General features: G+C 35.9%; 1 pseudogene; it reads left to right on the forward strand.

The window, feature by feature from the left end:
- Positions 1-1,920: 1,920 nt before the first annotated feature.
- Positions 1,921-6,843, forward strand: LOC107025226 (annotated as a pseudogene).
- Positions 6,844-11,744: the final 4,901 nt, after the last annotated feature.

Raw genomic sequence — 11,744 nt, forward strand, 5'->3', positions numbered from 1 at the left:
TGATATTCTCACCAAGCCTCTCCCGAGCCGACAGCACGATTACCTCAGTTCCAAGCTTCCGTTCGCTTCCGCTCAGCTCAGCTTGAGGGGGGATAATAACAGATAGTATTAAATAAATAGTATAAAATAATATTAGTATTTACTGTGTACTAATCCTAGTCCTATTAGAATTAGTACTCCTTAATCCTAGTCCTATTAGGATTAGTACTCCTTCCTATATCTCCTATATATATCTCCCATGTATTCCCTTAACACTTCAATACAATCAATATTCCTTCATTTGAAAAAAGAAAATATTTTTTCTAGTGACACGATTTTGAGCTTTTAATACATGAAATGTAGAAAGGATTTTGGTAAATGATACAAAATTCACTTCAGTAAACTATAACTGATATAAGTTCTTGGAGATTATTATTTATTAGGATAAAAATTAATGCGTTTGTAAATTAACTATACGTACACGGACTGAAGATCATAGCTAAAACAAATGGAGGGATCATCGATGGAGCACATATCAAAGGAGGTTAATATAGAGGAAAAAACTTATTCGCATCGGATGTTTACATCAAGCCAATGCAAAATGTGATATGTGATATAGAATATTATCTGATAGTCACGTCTATTTATTTTTGTTGATTGCAATAAATAAAATAAGTCAAAACTCAAATATTAATTGGCTTTATTAGATAAAATAAAAGAAAAATGTCAAAAAAATAATTAACAGTGAAAAATAATTGGCTATTTTTCATGTTGTGGTTTCCTCCTATCAATTTATAGGATGGTTGCCTTCAAAGATTCAAATCTAACCATTAATCTCTGCGTAAAATATTAAATTTGGAAAAGGTTTTGTGATTTTTTCTTTGTTGCTATGAAAATGGCAGTTTATTACCAAGATTTATCAATAGATCATTATTATTTTGTGTAGTTGTGTGGTAATTGAGATTACTAAATTAACTCATAATATAACTAGTCCAGTTAGAACTAAAAATCATTTTGTCGATGTCTTAATCAACTTTTGAACTACTTAATTCGTTCATTTGCAACTTTACTTTTTCTTTGTTGCCGGATTCAATGCACCATTGGTGATATCTCTTTTTTCTAAGATTCGGCTCGTCTTCATTTCATTTTTTTCTATTTTCTCTTATAAGTTGTTGATTGAATAGGAAACACACGACGTAGGTTAAATTTAAAAATTATGATTTAATAATTAATAAAAAATCTCTCGCTACAATTTAGATGATAAATATGTAATTGAAAAATTGTCTTAACCATTTTCAATTGTATAATTATTTGATGAAATAAGTCATTTGTATTATTATAATACTTTAAAAAAATATATATACTGTCAACACAACATATTGTACCATGTAGCAATATTTTCAGTTGATACCTGCATAGCCCAAAGGATTTCTTTTACAGCCGTGTTTATACAAATATTATTCACTTACGGTAATTAAGTAATGTATTAACCTTATACAAAATATATAAAAAGTGTTTATGAATTAAAAATGAATTTTAGAAAAATTATAGTGTCCAACACAATATATTGCACCCACGTGGCCATACTTTTTAGTTAAATCGTAAAGCAAATTAACTTCCATCAATAAGGATTAAAAATAAAATAAAAAAATATACCTATTCCAAAAACCCCGTTATCAATTTGTCAAAAGTCAACAATAATTTTTTTAACAACGATATCAAACTCTTAAAAAAAAAAAACAAAAAAACAAATCAAACCATTCATTATCCAGCTCATTTGACATGTCAGCAACTTTTGACACGTCATCAAATTAGTTTATGGCGGTTATAATTTGTTAATCAGTTAGATTAATTTCAATTGTGCTCTCTATAAATAGTCCTTCCCGCTCAATTTTTCAATTTTCAACTCAGCTTCTTAATTTCTCTCTGCTTTCTCGGAAAATGGATCTTCGAATTCCAGGTTCTTCATCTTCGTCTTCGTCTTTGTTTTATTCTTCTGAAGATGTTGATTTTCTGGTGTAAAATTGGATGATTTTGAAATGTGTAAATTGGAATGCCCTAATGGTGACTGTTATCTTTGATTGTCTCCTATTGCTATCAAATTTCTTATATTGAAATGTTAAATGCTATGAATAGCGTGTGTAATTTTCTAGTTAAATTGATAATTGTTCTTGTTTTACTGAAGACGAAAGGGGTGAAGGTACGGATGCGGATCAAAGACGCCGTGTCAAATTCTGGAAAGACAATCGTGAGAAAGTACAAAAGCAAAGGGGATCAGTTTTGAAATGGGAGACAGTGGAAGAAGAAATGGATGAAGTCATTCTTAAGAATTATTCAGATAATTCTGATAACATCTCACTTGCTGAAACTGCTGAGCCACCATCGGATTTGATCTTGCCGCTTTTGAGGTACCAAAAGGAGTGGTTGGCTTGGTCAATAAAGCAAGAAGAATCTACATGCAAGGGGGGTATTCTTGCTGATGAAATGGGAATGGGGAAGACGCTTCAAGCCATAGCACTTGTGCTTGCTCAACGCGATTTAAAGAAAGCAACTAATGGTTCCAGTATATTGTTGTCTTCACCTGGTACTTCCCAGGAACTCCCAACAGTAAAAGGAACTCTTGTTGTATGTCCTGTGAATGGAGCATCTCAATGGCTTCGAGAGATTGAACGTTGCACAACTAAAGAAAGCAACAAAACTCTTCTTTATCATGGCACAAACAGGGGAAAATTTACATCCAACCTGGAGGAGTATGATTTTGTCATTACTACGTACTCCACTATCCTGGCTGACTATAGTCTCATCATGTCAAAGCAGAAGAGCAACAACTCAAAATTGTGTGACGATGGTTCTATTGATAATTCGGTCAGTGTTGGTGAAGATGTGTCCAGAAGGAAGTCAATTCTGCATTCAGTGAAGTGGGATCGTATCATTTTGGATGAGGCAAGTCATGCATTCACAGATTCATGCATTATGTTGTTGTTTTCTCTATTTTGTAGTATCGGAGGTTTGAAAGCGTTCTTGGTTTATTTGCTGTTTATACAACCTTTTTCTTATAAATGCCAGTTTTTCAAGTCATGTTGTTAGAGTCGTAAATGTGGAGATTGGTATGAAAAAACCTATGCCGTTAACTGCTGGATAGTGTCATAACAGCTATGATGTTTATTAGAATGTGAAGAATCTTGTGGTGATTTCGAAGAAACCTATACAGTTAACTGCTGAATAGTGTAGGTGTAAATATGTCCATGATGTTTCAGCTATTAAAACTCAGCAAAATGTCCTAAAGTTCTTTGCTTTGCATTTCATCTATTTTCTATCTTCATGGTGAACAATGCTGCTTGTAGTGTCATGTGAACTACTAAATTTCATCTGCAATTTTCTTAACTGATTGAGCTTCTGTGGCATAGGCTCATCATGTCAAATCTATAAGCACCACCACCACAAAAGCGGTTCTTGCTTTAGAATCTTTTTATAAGTGGGCCTTAACTGGTACACCCCTGCAAAACCACATTGGAGAATTGCACGTACTTGTAAGTTAATTTTTGCTGGTTTCACTACATTTTCTTTACTTTTAATAGTTCTGAGGTTAATTACATTATTTACTTCTATACAGGTCCGTTTCTTACAAGTTACTCCTTATGCTTATTACTTTTGCCAAAATTGTAATTGCAGCGGACTTGATTTAAGGTAGACACAAATATTCTTTTTTTAAATCCTTGTTCCTATCCCTTAGCATGAAAGACACAATGGCTCAAAATCTATTTTACTTTATACTGTTATACTTTTGCTTCTCAAGCAATGTTACTTATGAAATATCTTGTGCTCTTTGATGAATTCTACAGCTCCTCTGATAAATGCCCACAGTGCCATCCCCAGACTTGCCGACGTGCACGCCACTTCCTCTGGTGGAATAAAGTAAGTTAACAATTAATGAGGTTCATCTTTTTGCTGACAAAGTAAAGTTGAAACATCTTCTTTTTTCTTTTTTCTAGTATATTAAAAAACCATTAAGGATTATGGGACACGAGAATGAAGGTGGAGATGCTATGGTTTTGTTGAAGCACAAAATTCTGAAAAGCATAATGCTAAGACGTACCAAAAAGGAAAGAGTTGCTGATCTTTCACTTCCCACAAAGACTGTAAGTTCTGTCTTGCAGTAGTGTCGTGTGCTTCAATTTCGATAAGAATCTTCTATTATTGGTTACTATTTTTGGGTTCAGGTTATAATAAGAAAAGATTCTTTGGATGTGGATGAATTCAACTACTACAAGTCATTGCACAATAGAAGTCGAGAACTGCTCGAGAGGTATTTTTCAAACTTGAGCTCTTATTCCTTGCAAGTCCACTTTCTTGGCTCCAGCTGCACCAATTTGCTGGCTCTATAATTATTTTTTTTTGCTGTGTATCCCGTTCTCTTGCTTATCCATGGATTAAATGCATTAAATCTGTTTCCTATAATTGCTTGTTCTTAAGTAGTTATTGAACAGATTGGGTTAGTATCTTGGTTTTTAACTTAAATCTTATACATCTTTTTCTTCCCATAAAATTCTTAATCATTTGTGCCATACCTGCCAAAAAGTAAGGGATCAAGGACATTTTTATTTATAACCGTATCACATTTTGTATTTTGGTGCAGATATGTAGAGGATGGAACTCTGATGAATAACTATGGTCACATTTTTGCTATGATCACGCGCCTACGGCAGGTACCTACATTCCTACTCCTCTTACAACTTAATTTTGAAGTGTCTGCCTCTAGTTTTCTTGTCCTCCTATTATATGAGCGCAAATACAAATACTGGCCTTTCTTTTGCTTCATCTGAACTATGGGTCATCAGCCAAATTTGATTGCAGAAAATGTCTGACTAATATAATGTCTTTCTTTAATCGGCAGGCAGCTGATCATCGTTACCTTGTAATGTACTCTAGAAAAGAATTGGCTAGTGGAAATAAAGAGGCTGAAGATGTTGAAAAATTATGTGACCTATGTCATGATGCAGTGGAAGATCCAGTAGTGAGTTTGCGCACCTCTACCCACTCCCTCCTCCCAAACCAAGAAATAAGAAAAGAGAGAAGAAAAGGAAAGAAACAAATTCAGAAACTTCATGCACCTTTCAATTGCTCATTGTCAATTTGATAGCTCTCTCCTTTTTGCATTTATTAAATTATTTTTATGTTAGCCATTCAAGCACCTTCAAGTACTTCTAAATTAGACAGTCTTCTTTGAACTGTGCATCTCTTTTTGATTGTTGCAGGTTACTTCCTGCAGGCACGTGTTTTGCAAGGCATGTTTGATAGACATAGCTGAAAGTGTGGAGAAAATAGCATGCCCTTCATGTACCAAACCCCTCAAATTTGACTTCACTGCAAATAATGATAAGGGGGATTCTAATTCTAAACCTACTGTCAAAGAGTTTAGGTCCTCAAGTATATTGAACAGAATTCAGCTTGATAAATTTCAAACGAGCACTAAAATAGATGCTTTGGTATGCAATTGCATTCTACACTATCATCATATTCTCCTCTGTTTGCTTTTCTTCTTTGCCTTACGGATTTCTTTCCCTTTTACAAAGAGAGCAAGCGATGTCATGTCACATCATCATATACTAAGATAATTTCTAACCCAACGGGTGTGAGCTCATGATCTTGCATCTTCATTATGTGGAAGAACGTCAAACTGCTTTTAAAACTAGTTGTGTCCCAGTCAGTGGAACGAGTATTGAAGAATCTCAGTCTTGTTAATTTGATTGACGTTGCCCTTAACTCTTTGATTCTTCTACTTGTGAATAATATTGCTAAATACATTCTTGATGCTCACTTTTAATTTTATTGAATGTAGAGGGAAGAAATTAGGTTCATGGTTGAAAGGGACGGTTCTGCAAAAGGAATAGTTTTTAGCCAGTTCACTTCGTTTTTAGATCTGATACAGTATTCTCTTAATGTAAGATATACTTTCTCCTACCTACTTTCCATTCCTCTTTTCAGACTAATAAATAAAAAGCTTGTATTATGTGTATTCAGCTGTCGGGCATCAATTGTGTTCAATTAGTTGGATCGATGTCTATTGCCGCTAGAGATGCTGCAGTAAACAAATTCACTGAGGATTCAGATTGCAGGATATTACTTATGAGTTTAAAAGCTGGAGCTGTTGCTCTCAATCTTACAGTTGCATCAAATGTAAGGATCTAGTGTTGCCCTCCTAATATATTTCCTCTTATATGGTTCATTTGATATACCTAACTCCACTTCTCTGCACACTCAAAGAACCAGCTCAAGATACTATTATGACTCGTATTTATCTGTTGAATAAGCACACAGCACATTTCAATGTTAGATGGCTCATCTCTTGAAACTTTCTAGGTTTTCTTAATGGATCCTTGGTGGAATCCTGCGGTGGAGCAGCAAGCCCAAGATAGAATCCATCGAATAGGGCAATATAAACCTGTCTGGTGTGTTTTGCCTTTCTTGTACTTTCGAGGCCATTGAATGGAGCTTATTATTTTCTTCTATTTTGTAGGATTGTGAGATTTGTGATAGAGAATACAATTGAAGAGAACGTCATAGAGTTGCAAGAAAAGAAGAAATTTCTTTTTGAAGGGCAAGTGTCTTTTCCTTACAGTCATCACATAGTTAAAGCATTTTGATGATTTTCCTTGCAAATTGTTATAATCAATCTTTTTATTAGATAACTTCTTTGCTCCCACCTTCCCATCCTCCGCTCTTTCTCTTCCCCCTAACTGTTTGTTCTTCCTCTGATTGCAGGACAGTCGGTGGTTCTTCAGAGGCCTTAGGAAAACTAACAATGGAGGACTTGTCAAACCTGTTTCAGCGTCACTTTTGATATGTTCTATTCCTTCTGTTTAGTTCCTGCCAACTTTTGTACTGTGTTCTGATGTTTGCCCTTAGGCTGTATGGTGTTTGATATGTCAAAAGAGTGTTTCTTTAGCTTCATCAATTGTTAAATTGTTCTATTGCTTCCTTCATTTTAACTTCCTTTGCATGACATAAAGTGCATCAGAATTCATATCCTCAAGGCAACATCATGGAAATGTGCATCTGTATATGCCATCACAGTTCTGAATTCAGCTGCATTAGTAAAGAATATTAAGAAAAAAGAACTAATTTTAGTACCACACTTCAAACTATTGTTTTTTGTTCGCAACAACCACACTTTCAAACTAATACCAGAGAGAGTTGTTCGGGAGGTAAACACTCCTAAGGTTATGAGTTCGAGAAAAGGCCATTTCAAGAAATCTATCAACAAAAATATTAGATTACTATTCAAGTCTAAACTTACCTTTTTTTCCCAGTATTCCATTCGTGCAAGAACAAATGAGAAAAGGTCAATTATTAAACATAATGCGATAAAGAAGGAACTCAAAGTATTACAGCTCAAAGTCTAACCTCTCTTCGTGCACAAGAGTCAATTCCTCAAACCTCAAACCTGTCATCCCTACGTACGAATTGCTTATAAAAAGTCATTTGGGAGTTCAAAGAATTAGCAAATTTACTCCTTCCTAATTTATGTGCCAACTTTTTGAAATTTGTGGTGTAAAACAAAATTTAGATATTTATATGGTTTTAATTATGTATTAAGTTAAAAGGAAAAGTTTAAATTGAATTGTTTCTAATTATAAAAAAGTTTAACATACTTCTTTTTGGTCCTAGAGTAAAAAGAAAAGAGTTTCACATAGATTGGGATAGAGGATGTAAAGTAAGGGAAACATTTTTCAAAACTTTGTTCTACCACACCATGCAGTCTAGACTCGATTAGGGTCTAGGTTACGAGTCAAGTCTCGTGGTTGGGAGAGGCCTTAGTTAAGATCTCAGGTTGGCAGTCAGGGTCGGGTTTGAGAGTCAAGTTACCTGACTCCATACCCCAACCCGAGACTCGACTTCTGACCCTAACTTGGGATCTTAATCTTGATCAAGGCTCGGGACTGTACTTCAATTCAAGACTCGCCTTCCAGCCTCGGCCCGAGACCCCATCTGACCTCCAGAATCGATTTTCGGCCTTAAACCATGATTTGACTCTTGTGTCAACATCCACAGGTTCATTGCAGGCTTATTGTGATGCAGACTATGGTCTTGTGTTACACCAGGAAGTCCATCACTGGTTACCAATCTCATGGAAGTCCAAAAAACAGTCCACTATTTCTAGGAGTTCAGCTGAGGCTGAGTATATGAGTCTTTCCTCAACGTTTGCAGAAATCACCTGGATCATTGGCTTGTTTGAAACACTAGATATACCCTTGAGCCTACCAGTTCCTATTCACTGTGATAGCAAAGCAGCAATCCAAATTGCTGCTAATCCAGTGTTTCATGAAAGAACAAAACATATTGACATTGATTGTCATTTTATTAGGGAAAAGGCTTCGAAGGGATTTGTGATCATACACTACTTGTGCTCTTCTGAGCAGCCTGCTGACATTCTTACTAAAGGGTTGAGTAAATATCAGCATTCACATCTCATGTCCAAGCTGGGAATGAAGAACATCTTCATATCACCCAGATTGAAAAGGGCTATTGGAGAATATAACAAGGAAATTGCAAAGAGCTGAATGTAAATGTTAGTCGTTAATTCACTGTTAATTAATCCAGTTGTCACTGTTAGTTATTGAAGATTCTAGAAGCTACTAGAATCAAGTTAGTTACTATTCTGCTAGATTGTTATGTAACCAACTCTATGTGGCATTAGATAGTTAAAAGGTGTGATCTATAAAAGGAAGTCTTTTTCCTTCATTGTAATTCAACATTTCATAATAAAAAAATTTCTTCTGCAAAGCTATTCACACATTCACATCCATGGAAGAACAAGCCATGCATTCAATAGCACAGTAAAACAATTGACATGGTATCAGTGCAGCGACATAGGACTCATCTCGAGCTGCTATTGATTTCACAAGCAGATCACAATGCATAAATTTTGTTATGGGAGACCAAACGGCCTGTTATGGTAGATCCAACAGTGGCTTCTCTTGAACACTCTCATCCTCTCTACCTTCATGCATCAGATACACCAGGTACAACTTTGATTGCAATCAAGCTCACGGGCCCACCTAACTATGGATTATGGAGCAGGTCACTACGACTTGCGTTATTGGTTAAGAGCAAGCTCTGCTTTGTAGATGGTACTTGTCTAAAGAGTTCGTATAAAAAAGGGGAATTGGCAGCTCAATGGGAAAGATGTAATGTTGTGGTGCTCTCATGGATCAGTAGCAATGTTGCTCAGGAATTACTCACTACAATTGTGTATGACTCAAATGCCAACCGTGTATGGGACGACTTCAAGAAGAGGTTTGACAAATCTAATCTCACCAGAGTGTATCAACTATGGGCAAAAGTTTCTTTGTAATTGTGATGAAGCTAAGCCCTACATTAAGCACTTAAGTCAACAAAGGCTGTTAATGTTCCTCATGGGATTTTAAGTGAAGGAAGCTCTTTGACACTGCCTGTGAGCATTGTGGCTACAAAAATCATCTCACTAAAGATTGTTATAGGGTCATTGGGATACCCTGCAGATTTCAAAAGCAAGAGGAAGCAGGGACAAGGATAGCAATACTGGATTCAAAGGTTATGGTGACTCTCAAAGTAATAACAATGGTAATGGCCATAGGTTCAACAATTTCACCCACAATCAGCATGCTGATTCAGGATTCAAATCCTATGCAAACCATGTTGCTGTTGATAGACAGGATTTTGCACTCACTCTCACTGAGAAGGAATACAATGATGTGAGGAATCTCAGACACTACAATACCAGTTGTGCATATGTTGGTGATAACAGTGATTGCAAAGTAAATCTGGCAGGTAATGTGTCTTTATCATTTGATGCTTGTGATCATCGTTGGATAATTGATTTAGGTGCCACTAATCACATTACATCTTCTCAACAAATTCTAGCTGAGTTCAGTAGTCTAAGTGATCAGAGGTCCAATACTGTACAACTTCCAACAGGAAATGGAGCTCATATTGTAAACACTGGGCATTATGTTATTACGGGTTGTTATAAGGTGAAGAATGTACTACATGTACTTGACTTCAAGTTTAAATTGTTGTCCGTTGCAAGGTTGACTAAGAACGTGCTGTATAGTATCAGTTTCGTTCCTAATTTTTGTGTGATGTAGCTCTCTCAAATGGCAAGGTGATTGGGATTGGTAGAGAACACGATGGATTATACTTATGTTAAACAATTCAGTTAAAGTTGTAGTCAATAATACCATAAGAGACAACAAAACTACAACATCATTATGGCATTTCAGACTTGGTCACCCTTCTCTTGTTGCTATGCAAACATTTCATCTATCAAGGACAACGTAACTCATTGACCATGTTGTCATACATGTCCTCAAGCAAAACAAAGTAGACCTATCTTCCATGATAGTATTCATAGTTGTAGTACTAGTATTCCAATTAATACATGTAGATGTATGGGGTCCTTACAAAACTCCCACTTATTATAGGAAACAAAACTTTGTTACCATTGTAGATGATTACAGTAGATTTACTTGGGCCTGCTTGATTCAATCTTAAACTGAAGTGTACTTTGTACTCAAAGATTTTTGTTAATGATAAACACTCAGTTTGGCCTGAAGGTGAAGGTGTTGAGATCTACAATGGGACAGAGTATGAATTCAAAATGTCATGAGTTGTTTGCTTCTCTTGGCATTGTGCATCAAAGTTCTTGTGCCTACACACTCCAACAAAATGGGGTGGTAGAAAGAAAGCACAGACACATATTAAACACTGCTAGAGCACTGAGAATTCATGCTAATATTCCTATTTCTTATTAGGGGCACTGTATAAAGGCTGCATTGCACTTGATAAACAAGACACCTACAGTAGTATTGCAAAAGAAATCTCCACATGAAATGCTCTATGGTTCTGAACCACAGCTATATCACTTGAAAGTGTTTGGTTGTCTTTGTTTTATGTCTATACTTTCCATGTCTGATAAGTTTGGTCCTAGATCAAAGAAAGGAGTTTTCATGGGATATGCAGAAACACAAAAGGGGTATAGAGTGCGGGATTTGGAGTCAAAGTCCTTTTAGATCAGCAGGGATGTCACATTTTTAGAAGACCAGTTCCCTTTCGCTTGAATTCTAAACATTTTGAGGCAACTTAATCATCTTGGTTTCATACATTTAGTGATGCTGAACAGGCTCCATTGCCTCATGTTGATACAAGAACTATTATACATGATGCTTCAAATGAATCTACAGATCCACTAGATGCTGAAGAAGATAGTATACCAAATGAGACATCAACTGATGAAGAATACAATGAATCCACTCCTGTAGTTGTTTCCACACACCTCCACATACCAGACCAAACAGGTCTAACTGGTCTATCAGACCTCCCATTTGGCATAAATATTACCTTGTCTCCAAATCTTGAAAGCTAGCTCATAAAGATCAGCCTTATCCCATTACTAATTATGCAACTTATTCAAAGATCAGTCCTTCCTATAAGTCCTTCCTAACTGCATTATCCTCAGCATCTAAACCTTCTAATTTCAAGGAGGCATCTGAATGTAAAGAATGGATTATGGCTATGCAAGATGAAATTACTGTCTTAGAGCAAAATGGAACTTTGACTGTAGTAGATCTTCCACCTGAAAGAAGGCCATTGGGTCAAAATGGGTATATAAAGTTAAGCTTCAAGCTAATGGACGGGTTGATAGGTATAAGGCAAGGTTGGTTGCTAAAGATTATAGCCAACAAGAGGGCCTAAGGGCATCTCAAGATAGGTCTCTCTATCAAATG

This window comes from Solanum pennellii, chromosome 7, assembly GCF_001406875.1.
Source record: "Solanum pennellii chromosome 7, SPENNV200".
Lineage (NCBI taxonomy): Eukaryota > Viridiplantae > Streptophyta > Magnoliopsida > Solanales > Solanaceae > Solanum > Solanum pennellii.